The sequence below is a fragment of the Apodemus sylvaticus genome, chromosome 3 (assembly GCF_947179515.1).
Source record: "Apodemus sylvaticus chromosome 3, mApoSyl1.1, whole genome shotgun sequence".
NCBI classification, from domain to species: Eukaryota; Metazoa; Chordata; class Mammalia; order Rodentia; family Muridae; genus Apodemus; species Apodemus sylvaticus.
Window position 1 is genome coordinate 15,726,739 of NC_067474.1, and position 25,063 is coordinate 15,751,801.

At 41.1% G+C, this 25,063-nt stretch overlaps 1 pseudogene; it reads right to left on the reverse strand.

Annotated features, from left to right (window-relative positions):
• Positions 1-1,083: 1,083 nt before the first annotated feature.
• Positions 1,084-11,283, reverse strand: LOC127679758 (eukaryotic initiation factor 4A-I-like; annotated as a pseudogene).
• Between the last annotated feature and the right edge of the window lie 13,780 nt (positions 11,284-25,063).

Consider the following 25,063-nt stretch of genomic DNA (forward strand, 5'->3'; position numbering starts at 1 on the left):
AGATGATGAGACCATTGAGAACAGACCCTGGAAATGCCAGTACATGCCATAGTACTGGAGCATGAAAAATCTCTGGCTATGTCCTCATTTGAATAGTTAAATAATTGAATGCACATAACATGACTATCACCTGATGCTGTTGAACCAGTTATGGGTACCCTTCATGAAGAAGGGGTCTCTGAGCAAAGGAGTCAGAGTCAGATTGTGTCTGCTCATTGTTTTGATTTTTACTTATCCATTCCCGAAAAGAAAGATAGCATTAAAGAAAACACCCTAAGTCCATATGGGAGTTTAAACTGCCATTAATTAAGAAATAACTAATTCTAGAATTCCAACCATAAACTGAACTGGCAACAGTGCATTCAAGCTCAGTATCAAAACTAAATCTGATGCTGTATGTCTAGCTAGAAATTCCATACATTCTGTATGGAATCAGAGCCGATGGGCATTTGTTCAGAGAGTGTAGAATGGGGGGCAGCAGCCAGATCAAATGTAAGGTTTGATTACTGACTCAATCTCTTTTTCTTTTTTTTCTTCTTTTTTTTTTTTGGTAGTTTCCAAGTAATTTTATTCAGAATTTTGTGTTTGTTTCCTGAATCAATTAATACTATACAAAACAATGTAAAAATGGCTGCCATTTTCTCTCCCCTGCTCCCCTCACCTGGGGACAATTCCCTGGACAAACTCATTCAGGGGTTCTGCCTGTAGATTTGGTCTAGCAAATGAGGCCAGCCATGTTTTAGTCCCTTGACTCATGCTTAGAGATTTGGTTGGGATAGGAAAGCCTTTAGGAATGATGTGACTAGGTTAGGAAAATGCATTAGTGTTTGGGGAGGAGACAGTGCCTGGGGCAGAGTGTACCCCAATAAAAAAAGTATCTAAAATGATCATGGTTTCTTCTTTTTGCCTCAAAAGTGACATTTATTCAAAGAGAGAGAGAGAGAGAGAGAAAACAAACAAACAAACAAACAAAAAAAAAAAACAAGATGTCTATCCCTTGGACCCCTTTCCTCCCACGTCCAGCTGTTCCTTAGCCTCCCCCAGAACTGAACCCTGGACTAGGGCCAATAGCAGGACAGCCCCTCAAATGAGGTCAGCAACTTTGAGGGGCATCTCTTCAATAGAGGTGTTGTAGAAAGTTTCATTATCTCGAAGAGTCCTCGTCTTTCTCTATCACCATGTTAATAGCCACACCCTTATGGCCAAACTGACCACCTCTACTGATTCTGTGGATGTAGTTTTCCATGTTGGTGGGAAGGTCATAATTGAGGACTAAGGAGACCTACTGCACATTAATGCTTCTGGCCAAATGTCAGTGGTAATTAATACTCTGCTCGAGCCAGACTGGAACTCCCTCATGATCACATCTCGTTTCTTTTGGTCCATATCTCCATGCATGGTGGAAACAGTGAAATCCTGGGCATGCAGCTTCTCAGTGAGCTAGTCCACCTTCCTTCTGGTATTGATAAATATTACTGCTCAGGTGATGGTCAGTGTTTTATACAGATCACACAATGTGTCAAGTTTGCAGTCCTCTCATTTCACATTGATGTAGAATTGGCGGATACCCTCTAGGGTCAACTCTTCCTTCTTGTCAAGAATCCGAATAGGGTCTTTCATGAACTTCTTGGTCACCTCAAGGACATCAGAAGGCATTGTAACAGACAACAAAACTACCTGTGTGTTACTGTTGAGCTTTTGGAATATATCATAGATCTGATCCTTGAACCCACAATTTAACATTTCATCTGCTTCATCCAGTATGAACATCTTGAAATATTTGGGGGACAGATATCTCCAGTTAAGCATATCAAACACTGGGCAAGGGATGCCCGCGATGATATGAGGAGCTTCCATTTGCAGTTTCTGCACCTCAGCACGCACATTGGTGTCTCCAATGCAGACATGAAAAGAAGCACCCATGCAGTCACCTAATGCCATAACCACCTTTTGTGTCTGCTGAGCCACTTCACAAGTGGGGGCCAGAACCAAAGCCTGAGTGGCCTTTAGATCTAATTCAACCTGCTGCAGAATTGATATGGCAAATGTAGCTGTTTCCCCAGTCCCTGACTGGGCTTGAGCAATCACATCATAACCCTTGATACAAGGAAGACTAGCACACTCTGGATGGCAGAGGGCTTCTCAGAACCATAGACATAAATGCCGTGGAGGAGGGATTCTGAGAGATTAATGTCATTGAAGCTAATCACAGTCTCATTCCAGTTACTCTCTATGATGCCTTCCAGCTCCATCCCATCGGGGCCATTGTCTCTGGATAGAGAATCCTGACTCGTAAATTGCTTAGAATCTCTACTGACTCAATCACACAGATCAAAATGTAACAAAAGATTACTGAAACTAAGTGCTTTGTAAAGTGGAGTCAATAATGTATATTTCATAAGGAGCTTTTGAGGACTTTAAGTGTTATGCATGTGAATTCAAACACATAGTTTTCTTCAGGTTTTTCTTCAGTGAAATAATGGTTGAAATTGTTTTAGCATGTACATTACCTTTGGCTAACACTGGCATAAAAGAACCCAAAACTACATTTCAGTTGTAGACAAAGTAACTGTTTCATTGGATTGGCATGTCTATAAAGACTTTATGAGAAGAAGAAAACTGGGAAGAGACTATGTAGTGAGAACTTTGGTTTCTTTGCAAACCCAGTTATGTTATGTGAATATGTTTTTGTTTTAATCCTAAATGTGGGATATGGAGCTGCTTCAGATTGCCCACAGCCACTCACTAGGACTGTCTCATGCTCTAGGAGGGGCATGAATTTTGACAGCTGCAGATAGTTTGTGTTTGGAATTCTGGGAACTCTTGAGAAGGCATAAATGTGAGAACCACGAGAGGGCCTGTGGTAGCTGCTGCTGCCCCTGATGTTTCTGCTCTCTGATGTTCCTTGTTCCTGTTGCTGGGTTTGCTATTGCTGGATTGCTGTTTTGTTGTTTTGCTGGATTGCTGATTGGAGATATCCTGATGACAGAGATTAGACTTACCCCACAGAACTTGATTCCCCTAATCAGCAAGATTCTCAAGAAGTCTACACCTCTTTTCTCCTCCAGCCTTTTTTTTCTCCCACTTAGTGTTGTGGTGTGGTTGGAAGAGATTGGGATGCAATAAGGCCTGGAAACATAAGAGATATTAGAATCCAACACAGTACTGCAAAAAAGAGCACCTAGAAGAACACATTCATAGAAATCCACTAGTGTCGACCTCGTACATTTACTTGTTCTTGGAAAGAAACCCATGCCTGTGAGAGGATTGGTAATATGGCGTACCCATTTTGTGGGCATGGAATGCTGTGGCAGGCCTGAGATGCCAACGTAAAGGGTCCAGTTGGCAGAACAATGCCCTCCTTTGGGAATTTTTGTTGCTTGTGCCACAACAGTATCTAACTCGACCAGATCTGAGACATAAAATACTATGTAAGCACACGACAGAGGGAGCTTAAGATCCCAGAGATAATAAAATTAGGTCCTGTGACTGGTAGACTCTAAGAGGGCCACTATAACTCCACATTTTTGATTTTGTAGCTTTTGAGTGCCTTGGGGACCTGTGGTATGTTTGTTATCAATAAAATATGATAAAAATGATGGAGGGCATTCCTGTGTCTGCATTAGAATATGACTTGAGTTTTGCAAACTCTCTCCCTTGCTGTACTTTTAAATCAAGTTAGTGTTTTGTGGAATCACCCCATGGAGAGGCCTAAGTGACTGGAAGTTGAGGGTGGCTTCAGGTTGACATAAAAAAAGAGAAATAACCCTAGGACCTCATATATTAACAGGAAAGGTACTGAAGTCTGCCAACAGCCACCACCAGATCCTGGAAACAGTTTTCTCTAGCTGAGCTTAGAGATAAGGATGCAGATGCAGTCAGTCCCAACCAATACATTGGTAGCAGCCTATGAAAAGCCTTAGAGGAGGAGGCTGCAGCTGAGCCAGGGAAGGATTTCTATTCTGTATACATGGGAGTTGTAGACATATTCCCTTTTAAACTTCTAAATTTGCACTGACTTCTTTTACAGTTGCTGATGCAGATGTTAAGGAAATTAGAGAAAGTTCTGGAAAGCTAGTGAAGGCAAGGATATTTCATAAGGAATGGCAAATGCAAATGACAGATCTGAGAGGTCCATGCTTTGTAAAGTAGGGCAGGTTCACCATGGCTTTGCCTAGAAATTCTAGCATGCACCAGTGTCATGACTGGAGAATAAATAGAGTGGCAGATTATAAAATGCCCTGAATAATGCACCGAGGAGCTGGGGCTGTATCTTGAAGACTATAAGTAAGTTTTGGACTGGGATTTCTACTTAGGGAAAAGCCCCATCAGTGCCACGGACAATAAAGGTAAGAGGGGAAGATGGTGCAGAAGACAACTCAGTGTGAATGCACTAAGTGAATACATCTTCACTAGAAATTGTGTCTTTTAGTCTTAGGTTGCAAGAATGTGGTCATCCCATATTTCAAGATGCTTTCAGTTTTGATAAAGTATTGATAAAGGGACTCTGTGAAAATCTTCAGATAGTGACCTTGGTAGCATCAAAGCACACAGGAAAATAAAGTAATATCTGGAGTCCATTTTGTAAGGGTGGATTGCTTCTTTCTCCAAGGCAGCAGATACAGTGTAATGGAAGTAACTGATTGGAAACTGGCTTAGTGAAAGCAGTGAAGGTGACAACGTTGATCAGATTAGAGGTTTCCTACCTCTGTGCTTCAATCACAGGACAATTGCCTATTAGAACTTTTATTTACAGGGAAGTGTAATGACAATTCTGGAATTTTGATTAAAAAAAGAAACACAGAAACATTACATAAGAATGTGCTTTCATTTTAATCCAGTTGTGGGGATGTTGGGCTGTTTTGGACCGTCCACAGCAGCTGACCATGATTTGCTTTGTGCTCTAGCAAAAATGTGGGTTTGCTAGCTACAGAGAGTTTCTGGGGTTGTGTAATGTTTGGGAATCCTGGAAACTTTTCAGAGGGTATGTAAATGCTATGGTGACAACAGGCAGGGCTGTTTGGTGGTTGATGGTGATTCAAGAGTGTTGCCTGTGGTTTGTTAGTGGTCATGCTCAAAGAAGAAACAAAAAGAAGGCATTAGATTCAGGGGATCTCTCTCTTCCTCCCTCCCTCCTTCCTTCCTTCCCTCTCTCTCTCTCTCTTTCTCTCTCTCTCTCTCTCTCTCCATGTAAAGATCTTCATCTTCATCTTGGAATTATATGGAGATGGTGGCCTTTAAGAGATTCCTGGCGAGAGGGTTTCTACACACTCTTGAAGGGGATTATGTCATCCCAGTCTTTACTTCCTGTCTTCATATCCAATCATTATACCACACGCCCCTCACCAAATATAGAATCCTGATTCTGACCCCAAAGCAATGAGTCCATTAGTCATGCATTGGATTGTCCAAACTATGAATCCACATTAGGTGTTCCAGTGACTGACACAGCATCGAGTGACTGAGGGGAGGATCTGACAGTGCCTGCATGAGTTTCCTGTCTACCTTGTTGCTATGGGTAACTTGTGCAAGACACGAAGAAGCATCACCAACACTTGCTCTCCTCCAGACCCATCATCACATCTCCAGAACTCATGTAAAACTATGCCCAACTTGGCCTCACATCAAAACAAACAAAAAAAACAAAAACAAGGCAAAACAAACAAACAAACAGAGCTCATCATGCTTTCCAGCTTTCTCTTCTGGGCTGGGAGCGCCTGCTGAAGGCTTTTTCTCCCAGCCTTTGCACTATATTTCGTGCATATCTTGCCTTCAAAGAATTAAGTTTTGTTTTGTTGTTGTTGTTGTTTTGGTTTTGGTGGTTGTGATGGTAGTGGTGGTGGTGGTGATTTTTGGATGCACATTTACTGCTCTTGAATTTCTTCTACACCTGGATTTAAGGCACAGAATGAGGTTTTGGACTATGATGGGATAAGTCTCTTGGGGACAAGGAGTGTGTGTGTGTGTGTGTGTGTGTGTGTGTGTGTGTGTGTGTGTGTGTGTGATATTTCCCCCTTTCTTCCTGGCCTCAGAGAACTAAGTTTTGCTTCCTAAGAAGAAGCCTGCTGAGTGACTAATTGACCACTCCACACTCAGCCCTCCTTAATTTATTCAGTGGTGTTGAAGCTGGCCTTTACCACACTCACAAAGAAAATACTGAACAGCTATAAAAAGAACAGCATAGACAGAAAAAGCATCCCTGTGTCCTGTGATATCCATGTAAAAAGTCACAAGCATTTTTATTATTTTTTCCTTATGCATATGTATAACGATACACACACAAGCACGCATTCTCACATGTGCACTCCTCTCACCTGTCATCAGCCTTTGCTAACCTTCCGAAAATAGTTCTAAAATATCCCCCATGCATACAACATCTTTATAGTTGTCAAAAGTAGCCTTTCCACGCCCATTTTTGGATAATACAATGAGGGATATTCGAGTATAGTTTTCTCCCAAGCAGAGAACTGTGGCAATGCAATATTATGAAAATATTCTCACACCACATGAGCCTGAAACTTTTGCTGGACTTCACAGCCTGAATTAATAATGCACCTTGAGGCCACTGCTGACATTAGACTGCCATCCTTCTCAACCTGTTTGCTTAACCTGCTTTTAAGGGAACAATGTGGGTGGGTGAGGAGGGGAGGGGGTGGGGAGGATCTGGGAGGAAACCACGAACAAATAACAACGTAACAATCAACTTTACTTGCCTTGGATTTCCCGGGTAATCAATTTACAATCTAAGCTAAACCATAGCTGTAATCTTAAATTATGTACTTTTCCCTGCCCTTGACCCAGATGATGAATGTGTATCATTTGCTGAAAGCAACAAATATAGAGGTTAAAAGCAACTTCAAAAAACCTACCATGATGGTTGAAAGCATCCATTCATGGAAATTGGCTGATAAATAGCATTTGTAATACCATTTGTTATCTAGGTAGGTTGGGTCAGTTGGAGGCAGCAATTTAATTCCTGCTGAAGCTCTGTCAAAGGGTTCAGTAAAGTGTCCCATTCCATCCTTTTGTTGTGCCATTCAATAAAGAAAGAGAAAATACCTTTGTTAGGGAAAGGCACAGAGATATACAATAGGGTCATATACACAAAGATAGAATATACAGAGGATGCAATAGACACACAGGGACAGACACATGGACAGGCAGATCACAAAACACTCTTCTTCAGGTAGACACAGATTTATACTCATGCAAAAACAGACAATAGACGACAGAGAAAATAAATTAAAGAATCCAAGTCTGAACTCACTCTTTGCTAAATGGCTCCAAGGGGCAGTGCCTTTATTTCTTTCCTTATGTGACACCAGTGCATTTTTGGTGTCTCACTAATATATACAATCCATGCAAGCTTTTCTTTTTGTTTGCTCTTTATTAGCATTCTTTCTAACTATCTGATAAAGGAATTAAAATACGATTTAAGTATTTTATTATGTTTTCTAATACAATCCAAAATAGTATTAAGTACCAAACTTAATGGATTTAAAAATTATTCCTGATTTTGTATTCCTTAGTCATTGTGTACCTCCTATCGGTAGATAATTGGTAGTCAAATTGAAGTCACTTCTTGGTACTTAAAATTTAATTTTTCCTTACATATTCTTCTATGAATTAGGGTAATGTATGCAACTGTGTTGTGGATGAGAGTCTTGGAGCATGTAGAACAGGCTTACAGTGATCTGCTATGATTCCTAATGATATGTCAAAAGTTAAGCTGTTCTATTCTTCTCTGAAAAGCACATTTGGAGTCTAATGACGTATGAATTTGAAACAACTTGTTTTGAGAAGGATTTTAATTATAGACCTACATGGAGAGGATGACAATGATGAGCTGCAACATGTAACGTGACTGTCCACATCCTGTGACCCATGGCTGCATGGGAATTTTGTGGACACTCTGACTTTGAAGTCACACACTGAATGCTTTCCTGTCTTGTTCCTAAGTTACTTGTCTGTGTATATTTAGGTCCACGTTTCAGTATATTGTCTTCTAGATCTACGTTATATACTTGTAAATCACCTTCTGTGGTTCTTCCAGGATTTTCCACTTGCTCTTGGAGAAAATGGCATGATAGAGCTCCCCTCCCTGCCGCCCCTCGGAAGACTATACATTAACTTAGCTTCAGGAGATACCATCCCTTACAACAGACTTAAAGGAGGCCATGTGGCTGAAAGCAGAGTGAATGAGAAAGACTTGCAATTTTCAGTGTCAACCTCAAGAACTGCCTTTCTGCCTCTGACCTTTCCAACTTGCCTGGCAAGTGCTATGTATTGTGACCACACATGTCAGCTGTGCATCTTCTGGAATCAGCTTCCCTTCCTAGGCTAGTCTTTTAAAGTTGGCAATGGCAGCTTCTTCTCTGAGGATGATTACTCATGTTTCTTTTTGTCACATGGAAGACAGGGATGTGGGCTGTGACCTTTTGAGAAATCCTTCTAGTTTTCAAAGAAAATTCCACTTCGTGTGGGGGGGGGGGAGGTTTGCAAACCCCACACAATCTGTGCAGCCAACAGCATTATAGAAATTCCTGGCATGGTAACCTTTTAGAGTTTTTAAAGAAATATTCCCAATGATGAAGCTCCTTTAAGAAAAGCTAACTAGGGCTGGAGAGATGGCTCAGAAGTTAAGAGCACTGACTGCTCTTCCAGAGGTCTTGAATTCAATTCCCAGCAACCACATGATGGCTCACAGCTATCTGTAATGACATCTGATGCTCTCTTCTAGTGTGTCTGAAGACAGCTACAGTGAACTCATATACATAAAATAAATAATAAAATTAATTTTAAAAAGCTAATGATCACATCTGTTAATGTGGGAGAAAAGGGTAAATCCATCTATAAAGATCTGAAATGATGTGTAAATTGTCTTGTGTAAACTAACAGATAAAAATTTGAGGCATAGAAAGTTTCTGTAGCATTGTACACTTAAAGAAAGAGTGTGAACAAGGTCAAAGGACACCACCATTAAGACAAAACAACATCCTACAGACTGGGAAAAGATCTTCACCAACCCTACATCTGACTAAGGGCTAATATCTAAAATATACAAAGGACTCAAGAAGTTAGACACCAATAAACCAAATAACACAATTAAAAATGGGATTCAGAGCTAAATAGAATTCTCAATAGAGGAATCTCAAATGGTGAAAAAGCACTTAACAAAATTTTCAACATCTTTAGTCATCAGGAAAATACAAATCAAGAAAACTCTGAGATTCCACCTTACACTCATCAGAAGAGCTCAGATCAAAAACTCAAGGGACAGCACATGTCAACAAGGTTGTGGATCAAGGGGAATACTCTTCCACTACTGACAGGAGTGCAAATCTATACAATCACTCTGGAAATGAGTTGAATAGTTTCTCAGAATATCTCAAGACCCAGCTATTCCATTCTGAGGCAGTTACCCAAAAGATGCCTCACCTGCTCCAACTATGCTTAAAACAATCTTATTTATAATAGCCAGAAGCTGGAAACAACCTAGATATCCCTCAACTGATGAAAATGTGTTTAATTTACACAACGGAATACTACTCAGCCATTAAAAACAATGGCATCATGAATTTGTAGGCAAATAGATGGAACTAGAAAATACCATCTTGAGTGAGATAACCCAGGCTCAAAAGGACACGCATGGTATGTACACACTTATAAGTTAATATTAACCATTAAATACAGAATAACCACATTATAATCAAGGCACCCAAAGAATCCTAACAACAAGAAGAACATAAGGAGGGATGCTTGAATCTTTCTCAGAACAGGAAACAAAATAAATATCAGAGGTGGGTGGAAGAAGAGAACTGGAAAGGTGAAGGGATAGGGAGGGGAACCTGCAGGGAAGGGGGAATCAGATGTAGGGAGAGCAGGGGAAAAAGAAGGGAAATCCATGGCAGGCAATCTCTGTGAGGTGTCAGAAACCTGGAATAGGAGGAGGCCCCAGTGGGTCTATGGGACAACTCTACCTGAGATTTCTAGTAGTGGGGGATATAATCCCATAGTGGCTACTTCCTGTAGCCAGTCAGGACTCCCACTGGGGGATAAGGACAGCAACTCATCCATAAAACCTTGTACCCAGAATGTGTCCTGCCACAAGACATGCAGACAAAGATAAAGCAGACATGAAGGGAATGGCCAACCAATGACTTCCCCAAACTGAGACCCATCCCATGGGCAAGTACCTATCCCTGACACTATTAATAATACTCTGTTATCCTTGCAGATAGGAACCTAAAACAACCGTCCTGTGAGATGCTCCACTCAGCAGCCAATGAAAAGAGATGCAAAAATCCACAGCCAAAATTAAATGGAACTCGGGAAGTCTTATGGAAGAGTTGGTGGGAATGATTGAGGGACCTGAAGTGGATAGGGACTCCACAAGAGGACTAACAGGGTCAACTAACCTGAACTTTTGGGGCTCCCAGAGACTGAATCACCAACCTAGAGCAAGCACTGGTTTGACCTAGGCCCCCTGCACACATGTAGCAGATGAGCAGTTTGATCCCCAACAACAGGAGCTGTTGCCTGTATCTATTCCCTGCCTGCCTGCCTGCCTGCCTGCCTGCCTGCTTGAACTAAATGGACTGTCTTGTCTGGCCTAAGTGGGAGAGGATGTGCCTAGTCCTACATCTAGAGATCTAGGTAGGTAGGGTGGTGGTGGTGGTGATGAGGGTGGTATAGCAGGATAGAGTGGTAGAGGTTGTAGGGGGGGAACCTAAAGTAGGGCTCCCCTTCTCAAAGGACAATCAGGGTGAGGAATTGGAGGGTCTGTGTGAGGGAGCACTGGGAGGTGAGTGGGGGGTGATATTGGGATGTAAATTGAATGAATAATAAATAATCGTTAAATGAAATTTGGCTTGAAATTAGGACAGAATCTCTAACGTTTCAAATGACCCTACACATACTTATACCATTTTGTGCTGTGTGTTTATGTGAAGCATGTTTTTGCTTCGAAAGGTTTCTGAAAGAGAAGGAGGGTGTAAGACAGACTGGGCAGCCAATTGGCTGATACCAACTGTGCTGACCAAGCAGTTAGGACCGAGGGGACCTGGGCAGAGGATATAAAGGCATTCCTCACTATTACAATAAACGAGTCTGCTTCTGCTTCTGCTTCTCGCCTGCCTCTGGGAACCTGTGTCATTAATTCTGCGTCTTCATATCCCCTACGCCCTGTGTCACTGGTTCCATGCTTTCTTACCCCCTACTCCCAAGAATCATCTGACGGTCTGGAAGGCTGAAGAACATGGAAAGCATGGGACACCACTCCATGCTTTATCAGAGCTCTGAGTCGTTTTCTTGGAGAAAAGTCTTCCCCAGCCCATATCTGTAAGTTATTGTTTCTGTCAAGGGGAAATTGTAATTCTCTCAAATCCATTCTTTTACAAGTCTTGTTATGATTTGTAGTGGTATCGAACCCCTCCATAGGCTTCGATATTAGAACACCTCATTCCTTATTAGTGATACTTCAGTACGTTTAGGAGAGGTTTAGGAGGCATAGCTTTGCTGGAGGAAATATGTCGCCTGGAGAGGACTTTAAGATTAAAAGCCTCATGCTACATCCAACTCGTTCTCTCTACTTCATGCTAGAAGCTGATGCTCTCACCTTCCCTCTCAAGCGCCACTTTCTACTGCTTGCTCCTGTGCCAAACCACCCCACGATGGACTTTCTTCCCCCTGGAACCACAGCCCTAAATAAAGGCTACCTTATATATGTTCCCTTGTCATTGTGTTTTATCTGGCATCAAAAATATGACAAATACACTGTCACCCTCCCTTTCTGTCCATTCTCTCTACTGAGAAATTTACAGTTGTAGTCACTGGTGTCAGGTAAATGTGGATAAGAAATAACTTTTTAAAATAAAAAATTTTAGCTGCTTACCAAAGTGCTGGTGTAAGTGGCCACATTTTTTTCTTGTTCTTTTTATATACTCCTGTAACGGGGCCCCAGACCTTAGCACAACTGATTCCATGATGAAAGGACCGTTCAGGCTGTAAAATTCAGAACATAGACAGCACCACCTGCCAAAGCTAAAATAAAGACCTAATCCATCCAAGTCCATAGTTCTGGGAGAGTCTCTAAATGGACTTACGTTGCTTTTTGTCCCCTGTGGTTCTGCTTCCAGATAACTGTTCTCGTTAACTGAAGTGTGTCAAGCTGGGATGTGATTTTTCACCTTGAAAAAGCCTCAAGGCTACACTAAGACGCCAAATACCCAGTGCAGTCACTAGCCGGCCAGTAGAGACTTTCTATCCGTTCAAACCCGTGTCTGAGCAGTCTTCTCTAGTGAATGCCCCACAGAGGTCCATATTGACCTTGAACTCATTATCCTTTGGAATTATGGATTATATACTGTCCTGTCCTTTACATTTTGGTTCTGACAATCTCCTGTTTTGTCTCCAGATGGCTTTTTGAAGACATCACTGTCTAACTGTAGTGTTCTTGGTTTTACTTGTCTCATGTTGTTAGGATGATATTTGTTTTATAGGTTTGTCCAATATAACAATCAGAAAAGCCCCACCCAATGCCCCACCCCCCCCAAAAAACCTTCTTAGCCAAATAAGGGGAGCATTTAAGATGTGATTATCTAGAGTCAATTTGTGATTTCTTAGAATATTATTTTCTTATTTTTTTATTATCTCATATATTACAGACTGACCACAGTTCCCTTCCCCCTCCTTCCCTCTACCCCACCCTGGTCTCTCTTTCTACCTCTGTTCTTCCCCAGAGCAGGCCTCCCAAGGACATCAACCAAACTGCATAGCATGGTACAATAAGGCCAGGCACAGACCATCACATCCAGGCTGAACAAGATAGCCCAGTAGGAGGAAAAGGGTACCACAAGTAAGCAGAAGAGTCAGAGACAACCTCTGCTTCTACAGGATTTCTACAACACCACCAAGCTACCCAACCATAACATATTCGGAGGACCTAGGTCAAACCCCCACAAGCTCCTTGATATCTGCTGAATTCCCATGTGTCCCATTCAGTTGAATCTGTGGGCTTAGTTCTCCTGGTGTATCCCTGATGCTTCTAGTTCCTCGCATCCTTCCACTCCCTCCTTCACAGGACTCCCCAAGCGCCGTCTAATGTTTGGCTGTGGAACTCTGCATCTGCTCCCATCAGTTGCTGGATGAAATCTCTCTGGCTTCTTTGGTAACGATTCTGCTAGGCTCCAGTCCCAGAACACTCTGCAGGCGAGACAAACTATAGGTTGATGGTTTTGTGGCTCGGTTGGTGTCTCACTGGATGCCTTGCCTGGTCACAGGAGATGCCAGTTCAGGCCCTGTGTCCCCCATTACTAGGTGTCATTGTCATTGCTAAGGTTACTCAAGTAGAGTCCATGGAGTTTCCATTATAGTAGGTTTCCACCTCACCTCTGAAATGCCCCCCCCCCCCCCGTTTCAATCATTTCTTCCAGTATTTTCTCCCTACATATTCCCCTGATCCACCTGTTCCCAACACCACCTGCTCCTGGTCCACCTGCAAAATCTACTCTAGTTCCCTTCCTTTAGGGATCCTGGTGTCCCTGCTTAAGCCTCCTTGTTCCTTAGCCTCTTGGTCAGTGAACTGTAGCGTGATTATCTATGGGACCGTGAAAGGTAGCCTGGTTCTGGCTTGAACTAAGGCTAGAAGCTCCAGAGACTCTGAATGGACAGTAGGAGCTTTCCCTGCTCCCAGACACCACATCCCTGTCACTAGCTGTAGCCCCCTCCCCCAACAGATTTATGACTATCAGTCACATAAGGGCAATGCCCCAAGTCCCTCCACATGTATAGGACTTGACCTGTGATCAAGTAAGCTCAAAGCAGATCTCCATGCTAAAGAGCTTTCCTTCTCAGACATGCCTTCCTGCAAAATACAGTTAATCTCAGGCCCACCCTGAGAAGTGAGGTATGGGTTACACACCCACTTTTCACCATGACAATAAATGCCTTAAAACCATGGACTGCCTTTTTTCATTGGTATCCTCTGTGGAGAGCCATGAAGAAGGCCTTCACCTACAGAGCTGACATCTAGTCTCCCATAGAAGGCTTCTTTGCACTCCCAGCCATGACCACCACCAAGCCTTAGCCCACTGTAGTCAAGCCAAGGACTCTTCCCCTAGGGACCAGCCAAAGCTTCCCTCTGCCCCACCCCCCTGTAACTCCCACACCAAGCTAGATTCAGCCCGTGAGGTGCCCACTCTGTCCTCAGACTATGCTTCTAGTGATGACATGGGGTAAGATGTTGTCCTACATCCCACCTATCCAAGCAGCCGTGCCCTGTGGTGGAGAGGTTGTGGGACCCCACAACCTTACAATTATCCTTTACAGCTAATGTTCACTTATAAATGAGTATACTCCATGTTTGTTTTTCTTTGTTAAAGCTGTGCTCCTGTACAGTGTCAACTCACAACAATTAGCAAGTTTTTTAAGGAAATTATAAAACAATTCCAAAGAATACTTAGTAATGTTTAAAATCATAGCAGAATTTACTATGTGGCCTTTTTAAAAGTCTTTTAACTCTTACAGTACCACTCCTTGGTATGCAAAACGTTTGGGAGTGTCTAATTATTTGTACTCAAAAATTATAATTACAAAACAATAAGGGATACACAGAAAGGCCTCCATTGCAAACAACTTAATTTAGATATCACCAGTTTCAGAAAGCACTTTTTTTTTTAAAGGTTTACTTTTATTTTTAACTGTGTCTGTGTCAGGGAATTTGCACATGAGTGCAAGGGCCCACAAAGTCCAAAAGAGGTCATCAGATCCCCAAAAGCTAAAATTTCAGGTTTGTGAGCCACCCTATGTGGATTCTGGTAACAAAACTTACTTCCTCTGCAGGAGCAGTCTGTGCTTTTAAGTGCTGAGTCATCTCTCCAGCACCAGTGATCAAGCAGATGCTCAAGTACTGGCTGGTATTGTGTGTCAACCTGACACAGGCTGGAGTTATCACAGAGAAAGGAGCTTCAGTTGGGGAAGTGCCTCCATGAGATCCTACTGTGGTGTATTTTCTGGGTTGGTGATCAAGGGGAGAGGGACCATTGTGGGTGGTACCATCCCTGGGCTGGTAGTCCTAGACTGTATAAGAAAGCAAGCCAGTAAGTAACATCCCCCCATGACTTCTGCATCAGCTCCAGCTTCCTGACCTGCTTGAGTTCCAGTCCTAACTTCCTTTGGTAATGAACAGCAATGTGGAAAGTGTAAGCTGAATAAACCCTTTCCTCCCCAACTTGTTTCTTGATCCTTCTGTTTTGTAAAGGAATAGAAACCCTGACTAAGACATGCATCTCACTTATCAGCCCCACTTAACCAGAGATACAATGTGGTCAGAGCATACTCTGGCTCAAATAGATATGCGAATGAATTACAAGCCAGTTAAATGTCTGACAAAATTGACAGAAAACACATGTAACTACATTTCGTCAAAATAAATTTTGACCAAACAAGATTTTTGACTTTCAAAGTTAATTCTTTTTAGAGCATGAATGGGTTGGACTTTAGGCCCCTATGCATTTGTAACCAAGGTGCAGCTTGGTCTTCCTGTGGTCCCCTAATAATTGGAGCAGAGCGAGTTGACTCTGTTCCCTTCCATTGGATCCCCTTCCCCTACCTGGACTGCCTGGTTGGGCATCAGTGGAAGAGGATGTACTTTGCTCTGCTGCAACTTGACATCCAAGGTGGGATAGCACCCAAGAGTAATAGAGGGAGAGAGCCATAGGGGTGGGTGGGACTGAGAAGAGAAGAGGGAGGGGCAAGATGGGAATGTAAAGTAAAAAAAAAAATTTAATTAAAAAATTAAATAAATTATTGAAAAATAAAAAGTTCTTTAGAATTATTTTTTTTTTTTTGCCCCTTGTTCTGGAAAGACTCAGTGAAGCAGTATTTGGCAAAACCAGAACGGGGAAGTGGGAAGGAGTGGGTGGGAGGACAGGGGGAGAGAAGGGGGCTTATGGGACTTTCGGGGAGTGGGGAGCTAGAAAAGGGGAAATAATTTGAAATGTAAATAAAAAATATATCGAATAAAAAAAAAGAAAAAAAATAAATAAAAAATAAAAATTGTATTAAAAGCCATTTTAAGAACTAGATTTTCCTGTCATAATGTTAATCAATTTTTTATAAAGGTGAGCATGCAAAAAGTATGACATTACAAATACCAGTCTCACCCTCACTGTATTCTTCATCAAGTTTGGAATACACTTATACATTTTGCTGCAATGTTCATTGTGAACATCCAAGAGAACAAACCCCTAATACCAAGCTATGTTGGCACATGCCTTAGGAGCACTCTTTTGCTGCAGTTATGTTTTCTAATTTACCCAGCATAATTTACCTCAGCAGTAAACTCTTGCCTAGGATATGCAAGACCCTGGATTTCATCTGTAGAAGCACAAAATAAGACAGTAATAGAAAGCCTGCACTATCTTCCCCTGATGTCCAACTATCAACACAGCTCATATTTCTTCCCACTGTGTCCATGAACCTGACAAGAAGAAACAAAAGAGGAATGTATAAGAAACTAGGCTGAACAGACTGTGGGCAGTGAGCCGGTAAACATAAATCCTCTATGGCCTCAGCTTCAGCTTCTGCTTCCAGATTCTGGCCTTGAGTTCCTGTCGTGACTTCCTTTGGTAATAGAGTATGACTTGAGAGTTAGGTTAACATAAACACTTTCCTCCCTAAGTTACTTTTTGTCATGGTGTTCAGTCACATCTAAAGAAATAAGGCCGGGGGTAGAACTCCTGGAGTGTAGAGTAGATTAAGATACAAGTTCCAAACATCACTAACAGTCACCAGGGTCATGACATATGAGCACACACAGCTGAAGATTAGGTCAGTTTCACTTAACCACTTTGATACATTGAAGAAGTAATGAGATAATGTGTTTTATGATTGCAACCTCTGAGTGCATGTCTTCTCACAATGTTCAGTATAAGTTGGAAACTCGCTTGTGCCATGCCACATGGTTGTATACCATGACTGTCTGTGCAGTTAAAACAGTTCAGTGAACTGAACTTGCTGCTTCTTCTTCTTCTTCTTTTTTTTTTTTTTTTTTTTTTTTGAGACAGGGTTTCTCTGTGTAGCCCTGGCTGTCCTGGAACTCACTCTGTAGACCAGGCTGACCTCGAACTCAGAAATCCACTTGCCTCTGCCTCCCAAGTACTGGGATTAAAGGTGTGCGCCACCACTGCCTGGCTGGCTGCTTCTTTACAGAGCATCACTACTTAAAAGTGGCACCTTTGGAAAAACCACCCTAAAAGCTCATCACTTAAAGAGAGCTAGAAATGTTTTTTTCATAAATTACAAAATTTCATCTTTAAAAATAAAATTAAAGGTATAAAAATTTACATCTTCTTCATAGAGATTCAAGGTAATATTATTTAATGTGATCTCTTGGTATTGTTAATAAAACATATTAATACTTGAAAATATGTGTTTTGTGGTGAACTGATGTCTTCAAAATGGTCAAGACATGAAAATGTCTTGATAAACTAATATTTTAAAAATAATCAAGACATGGAAATAATGCTTGGGAATATGCTATTCTCAAAACAATGAGTTTTAATATAACAATATAAAAAGGTCATTAAAATATTTGTGTTACTGGCTTGAGGGTATAGCTCAGAATGCCTGCCTATCATAGAAGAAGCACTGGGTTCATCCCCAGTACCAACTGAAACTAGGTATGGTAACAAAAGTATTAGAGGCAGGAAGACCAGTGACTCAAGGTCACCCTCAGCTACATAACAAGTCCAAGGTCAGCCTGGGATATGAAACCATGTTTATATGTAGCAGAGGATTGCCTTGTCAGGCATCAATGGGAGGAGAGGTCCTTGGTCCTCAGGCTTGATAGATGCCCCATCGTAGGGGAATCGAGGGCAGGGAGTGGGAGGACAGTGGGTGGAGGAATACCCTCATAGAAGTAGGGGGAGGGAGGGTGGGATAGAGGCTACCCGGGAGGGGAGGAAAATTAGGAAAGGGGATGAATTTTAAATGCAAATAAAGAATATATCCAATAAAAAAAATTCCCAATGTTTCTCTAAAAAAAAGAAAGAGAAAAAGAAGCTATGAACTCTCACTTTAACTTTTAAAATATTTATTTAATAATCATATACTCAGATGATTTGGATCTACTCTAATTCCCATTCCTTCCTCAATGATTCCTCCCTATCCCTTCAGCTATTTTTCTCCAAGTTTATGTCTACCTCTGTTTCTCTCTGTTTTTCTTTCTCAGTCTCTCTGTCATTTTTCTGTCTCTGACTCTCTGTCTCTGTCTCTCTCTTTGTCTCTTTCCATTTTTGTCTCTCTTTGTCTCTGTCTCTCTTTCACATGCACACACACATATACACAAACACATACACATTGGAGAAACACATTGACTCCATTTATTGTTGTGGGCATAGACGAAGGAACATCTACTAAGCATCTCATGGCTAGAACCCCTGAGGAAAACTGACCCTCCCCTCCCTCAACTGCCATTGCTCCTCAGATAAAGATGTGAATTCCTGAGCCCCCCTTTTTTTTATCCATTCTGGTTTTTAGATGATTTGATCTTGTGCAAATCTCATGTATGTAGATGTAACTTCTGTGAGTTCATGTGTGCAACTGCTCTGATGTGTCTGGAAAACACTTTTTGTATAGATATATACTTCCTCTGACTCTTATAATCTTTAGTCTGAACCTTTAGGTGAAGGGATGTGATATAGATTTGTGAAGCTGAGAATTTCAGTTTCTTATTCTCTGTTGATCTCTGTGTTAATCACTACCTCCTGCAGAAAGAAGTTTCTCTGATGAGAGATGCTTCTGATTAAAGACAAGAACTTAGAAATCAGTTTATTAATATATTCACTTGTCAAAATAATAGTAGACTCTTCCATAGAACTTCCAGTTGATACCAGCTTAATTTCTGAATTCCTATGATTCACATCAATGATATCTTCAATAAGGCCTTACCATCAAGTCATGAAGAATAAACATGAAAAATGGCAATAGATCAATGGTCTATGGGACTCCATTGTCAACAACACCTGACATTGAGTTTTTCATCTGATATCCTGTAGTATCTGTGGAAGGTAAATACTGTGTATATGTGTGTGTGTGTGTGTGTGTGTGTGTGTGTAATGTACAGTAGTAGGTTTTCATGAGGTATTTTTAAAAGTCTTTAGTGTTGGTTATTTTTCCCCATGGTCTGTCTTCTACCCTGTCTTTCCATGCCTCCCTCCATTTAATCCTTATCACAAAACTTTTGGAAATAGTCTTTTATTTAGCTTTAACACAGTGTTTCAGAATATTCAGCTCTCTAAATCTATTAAGGTACTTTCCCCACTTCCAACTGTATGTCTACATAAAACTAGATTTTCTTCATATACCTTAGGCCAAAAAAAGCGACAAACCAGTGATGAGACTGAAGAGAATCTAGCTGCTTTCTACTAAGACATGTCGGAGACCAAACCCTAGAAAACCAGAGTTTCAACAGCCCTCACCTTGAAAGTTCATTGACCTTGCGGTTTATAGCGAGGACCCCCCCCCTTCTTCACACAAGGCTGATCAACTGGTTCTCATCCTGGCCGAACACCTGGGATGGTCTGGGCAGAACCAGCATTCCAGGAAAGCTGCAGATGCCTCGAGCCATAGCCAACATCTGACCTTTTCTCCTTCCATGCTTTTAGGATCCCCCTCAGCCCCTCCCAACTTACTCTTACCAAAGTATTCAAAACCAGACATTTTATGTTTCATTAAAGAGGCCTTGACACAGAACACCCTGTTTGCTTGGCCTCACTCTTATTTCCCGCCCATTCTCTCTTTCAGGCTTGGGTCCTCCTCAGCTCCCTGAATTACTAGGTCCCACAAGTCGGGACAAAGACAGACATTTAAAATATTTGTTAAACTATAAAACAATGCCTTTTTCATGATTTTTTGTTTGGAAAAGTATTTTTACTGACATGCTATTTATGTTAACATGTAAAAGATATATTGGTTTAAATAAATTAACAAATATCTTAAAGTAGTTCACTAATAATTTTTCATATGATAGGTAATAATAGATATTCTTCACAAAAACAAAAGCCCTTTGACAATTTATTTTAAGAACTTCAAACAGCCAGGCGGTAGTGGTGCACACTTGTAATCCCAGCACTCAGGGAGGCAGAGGCAGGCAGATTTCTGAGTTTGAGGCCAGCCTGGTCTACAGAGTTAGTTCCAGGACAGCCAGGGCTATACAGAGAAACCCTGTCTCAGAAAAAAACAAATCCAAAAAAAAGAACATCAAAACGAAGCTACTTTGAGATTCCATCTTATACCTGTCAGAGTGGCCAAGATCAATAATGCAAATGAAGCTCCTGCTGGTAAAGAGGTTGACCAAAGGGATCACTCTCCCATTGCTGATGGGAGTGAAAATTTATACAACTTCTTTGAAACTTTATATAACTTCTTTGTATAAATTCAGAAAGAATTTATACAACGTCTTTGAAATATGGCGGTTCCTCAGAAAATTGGGAATTGATGTACCTCAAGATCCAGTTATATCACTTTTGAGCATATACCCAAAGGATGCTCTATCCTACTACTAGCTCAATGTCATTCATTGCAGCTTTATTCATAAGAGCCAGAAATTGGAAACAACCTAGGTGCCCCTCAATAGAAGAATGGATAAACAAAACATGGTACATTTACACAATGGAGTATTACTCAGCTGCTTTCAAAAACAAAATTATACCATGAAATATGAAGGCAAATGGATGGAACTAAAAACCAATCATTCTGAGTGAGGTACCCCAGGCCCAGCAAGATAAATATGGTATGTAATCACTTATAAAAGGATATTAGCTGTTAAATAAAAGATCACCAAGTTATAACCCAAGAAGTCAGAGAGGATAGGTAAAGGGAATGATTCTATCGGAAAAGCATGGATCTCCCTGGGAAGGAGAAATAGAGTAGATTTTGTGAGTGGAGCATGTGACTTGTCCATTCCTCAGTAGATAGCTTCACATCCATGCTCATTCAGGTGGCCCTAGAAAAACTCAATGGATTATAAAATAAAAGCAAAATTAAAACAAAAAGATGTGATGCCAAGACCCAATCTCAGCTAGAGGTCCTGAGGAAGGAATGTTTGAGAGTGGTAGAACAACTCAAAGTTAATGGTAAGGTGCAAGTTGACAATCCTCTCTTCTGCTCAAGATGGCTCTGGAGACAGACATCTAGATAGCTCAAACATTGTAAACCAAAGCCCAGTCTTTTATTTACATATCAATTCAATCATTATCCCAGACTCCCTTTTGATTATCTCACAAGTCAGCATTTTATGATCTTAGCCCCTTGATTCTTAAAAAAAGACAGCAAGTATATTTTTTAACATAGCAAATGAATTCAGAAATCTGCCTTCCTTTGTAAGCACAGACAATAAGCTAGCTGGATGGGATCTCACTCTGAGGTCACCATTCCCACCATGCCTGGGCCTAAACTTGCTCTTTCCCAGGCTGGCCTTGAACTCAGAAATCTATCTGCCTTTGTATCTTTCTGACAAGCTGGCTCATTAGTGCAGCTGCCTTTGTTCTCTTAAGTCACGAAGCACCTCATGCAATTCATATTGCATCCTCATGTTTTGGAAAGTTGAGAAATTATATATTCTTGAACTCATGTTTCCAGAGTTCTTTCTCACAGCTTTAAGGGCTTCTCTGAAGGTCATTGTGTTCATCACCTTGCTGAGGAACTTCAGACACACCCTTCCCTCCTAGACTCATACTATTTCTAATTATCATGGAGTCATTAACCTTGGTGGGAAAACATTTCCAAAAGGAGGAACATGAAGTAAGGTATGTACATTATTATACAAACAAGCCCTGTGCCTGAAGCAATGGTCAGCCATATCCTGCTGTCTCTGCTCCAGGAGCAGAAATCTGTGTTAGCCATCCCTTCTATGGCCATGCAAGACTCAGCAATGTGAGTAAGAGAAGAACATACAGGTAGGAGAAAGGGGAAGGAATGAGAATTAGAGAGGGTAGAGTGCTGGGTATGACCATAATATATGTATGTAAATAATTGTCAAGAAGTGGAATTTTTAATGATGGTTTCTGAAAGTTAGCAAAGTTGCCTTAGAGAACCTGTGGCCATGTCTGCTCATGGCCATACTGACTGTAGGACCACAGCCCTAAATCCACCAGCAGCAGAATAGACACACTCTGAAACACCCCCACACACACATACACACACACAATTTTAATTAAATAAATTCTGAAACACTCCTATAATAGACTATAGACCAAGGTTGGAAGGCCACAGGACAGATTTGAAGGAATGATAATTTGAAAAGCAAGTTGCCAAAGAAAAAATATTTGTTTGAAACTACTTATATAGAATCTAAAATATATGAAAGAATCATATGTTGATTAGAGACATAATCAGGGTGTAAAAAAGCCAAGGCATGCTAAATAAAAAGTGAAGATAGTGATCACCTAGAAGATAGGGTTACCTGGGAACAGACAGACCATAATGTATCTAGGTGAAAGGGTTATCTAGGAACAGACCAGAATGTCTCTAATGACCTAGTGATGAGCATTTTCATTAACAGATTGGATGGCAGAGCAGTGCCTGGGTGTTCAGTTAATGATGATTATATTTTTATACATATATGCATATATGTATATATACATATATGCACACACCTACATATCTACATGTTCTACACCCAGATACAAATAAGAAATATTGAGGGGAAATTACCTTGTTGTAGACATTGCATATGTAGTTTATATCTATAACTGAGCTATAAACTTTTCTTGTTATTTCCCTAAGTAGTACCCCTTAAAATCTATTTGTGTGATTTTGTTTTTATTGTTTGGATATTATAAGTAATCTATATGTCCATAAAGTCCATATAATTCATAAAAATGTCTGGTAGGATGCATGTTGGCTATATGACTTGAGCATGTCAGAATCTTGCATGAGAAACTGGGAAAGCCTTGAACCAGTCCTCTGAATGTTAAGGAAGGACTGGGTCTGGAAATATATTCTATAACTATCCAATATTCAGCTAAGTGTTTAAGATATAAAATGAGGTAACAGATCTCTGGAAAGCAGGTGTGTTAGTTCTCTGTAAAGCCCAGAAGAAAAAGCCATGTGCCAGGACCCATGTCTTGACTCCCTTTTTTTGGAAGCAAAATATCTGGCTTTTTGTTTATGGACAAGAGTCATATTGAGCCCTCTCAGGAAGTTCAACCTGAGAAGAGATTGATATGTACACCCTCAAACACTTGAAGTGTTAGCCTCCTCATATTTTTGAGAAAGTAATTCAAACAATCATGAACACTATTGATACAGCTCATCAGGTAAAATAACTCTGTGGGTGCCTCAGAAAAAGGCACCCCTAAGCACTTCCCTACAGGCCTGGCACAGTATGGGGGCTGCACCAAGCCCACTGCATTTAGAAGTATCTAGCTCAGATAGAACAGTCTCACACAATAAATAATAAGAGGGTTGCTTAGTGCTCTCAGTACCAGGAGGTGCTATGCAGGCTACTAGAGGAGAAAACTTACCAACAATCTTACCCAGCTATAAACAATATATGCTACAATAAAAACCTACCAGGCAAGATCTGCCACCAGTACAATAGTGGCTTGTTCCTTCAGGGGTAACCAACTACTTCCTCATCAGATCTGAATCTTGCCCCATAGGAAATAAAACATACTTGGTACTGTAAACCTGGTCAAAATGCTATAACTAGGGAACTTATGTCTATATCTGGCTCCTTTTTGTCAACCTGTGCAGATCTTGTCTGCTAGACCTGAGATCTTGAAAAACCCTCAAAGTGAGAACCACACTCCAGCTCAGGAAAGGCGACACCCCAAATCTCTCACAAGAAATGGTCTTGAGGCAAACAGCAAGAGGATTTTTATTCCAAGTGTGCTGGGACCCACAGTCACACACCGCGGAGGGATAGAGGACTGCAGACCCTGAGTGCAGAATCAGAACAGCTTTTATAGGGTTTACAACAAAGCCCACGCATCGCAAACCAATCATTTCTTAGCATTGAGAGCCCATGCAGTGTGGGCCAATAGATTTGTACCACTCCATAGTTTCTAGGCCAGTCATTTTAAATCATCTAAGCCAGCGCTCCATGGACCAATCAGTTTCTTATAGTCTCAGAGGTCCACATTTGCGGACTCCTGGGTGGGGATGACAGATTGTAGTTAAGATAGGTCACAAGGGCTTTCCTTCTATGGCGCAAGCAGTTTACAGAAGCCAGATAAGCAGTTAGTCAGCTCATTTCCTGTTCTCTTACTAGGCCAGGATCATGTACTCAAGGGCCTGTCTTACGTCCTTTCACCTAGTTCCGTACAGAGAGCAGGCTCTGAAACCACAAGAAATGTGGCCTTTTACCTATATACTAGCAGAGCTCAGGGTCTGGAATTTGAGGTATTTAGGGCTTCTTAGGAGTGAGATAGAATCTCTAAACTTCTGACTTCTTGGGGCCTTTGGAGAGGTATTGGGGGCTTAGGCTCTATTTCTCATCCTTTCAATCTGAGGACCTGAAAGAACAGGGCAGACTACAATATAATGGACTGTAGTCTAAGACTATAAACAATCTTATTTCAGTTTAGTGTACTTTTATACACAAATGCAACAAAGAAAGCAATGATCCAAAGAAATTTGTTTGAGTTCAAAATAATATGGTCAAAAAATGATCAGAAATATATGTAAATAAATGACCAGTAAACACATACTAACTATTAATAGAGCAGCCTTTTCCCTGAAGTTTCTCAGGAAAAACCAGTTTTAGCACAGTTGCCTGCAAATACTTTAGATTATATCTGGGAAAGCAAAAGAGCAAGGCAGGCCATATGCAGATTGATCAGATTGGATTCTATAGCTATGTTCTGACATCCACGAAGAATAAGAGTATCTTAGAAATTGAGTGTAAATGTTTGTAATAGGAGGTACAAAATCACATCCAAGAACAAGTCAAGAAATAAAATGCACCTGAGGTAAAAAAGGCCCTCTGCCTTTTGTCTCGGATCCTCTCTCACAGTTCCCCAAGGCAGAGTTCACCACTGGCCGTCCCTTTGACTGT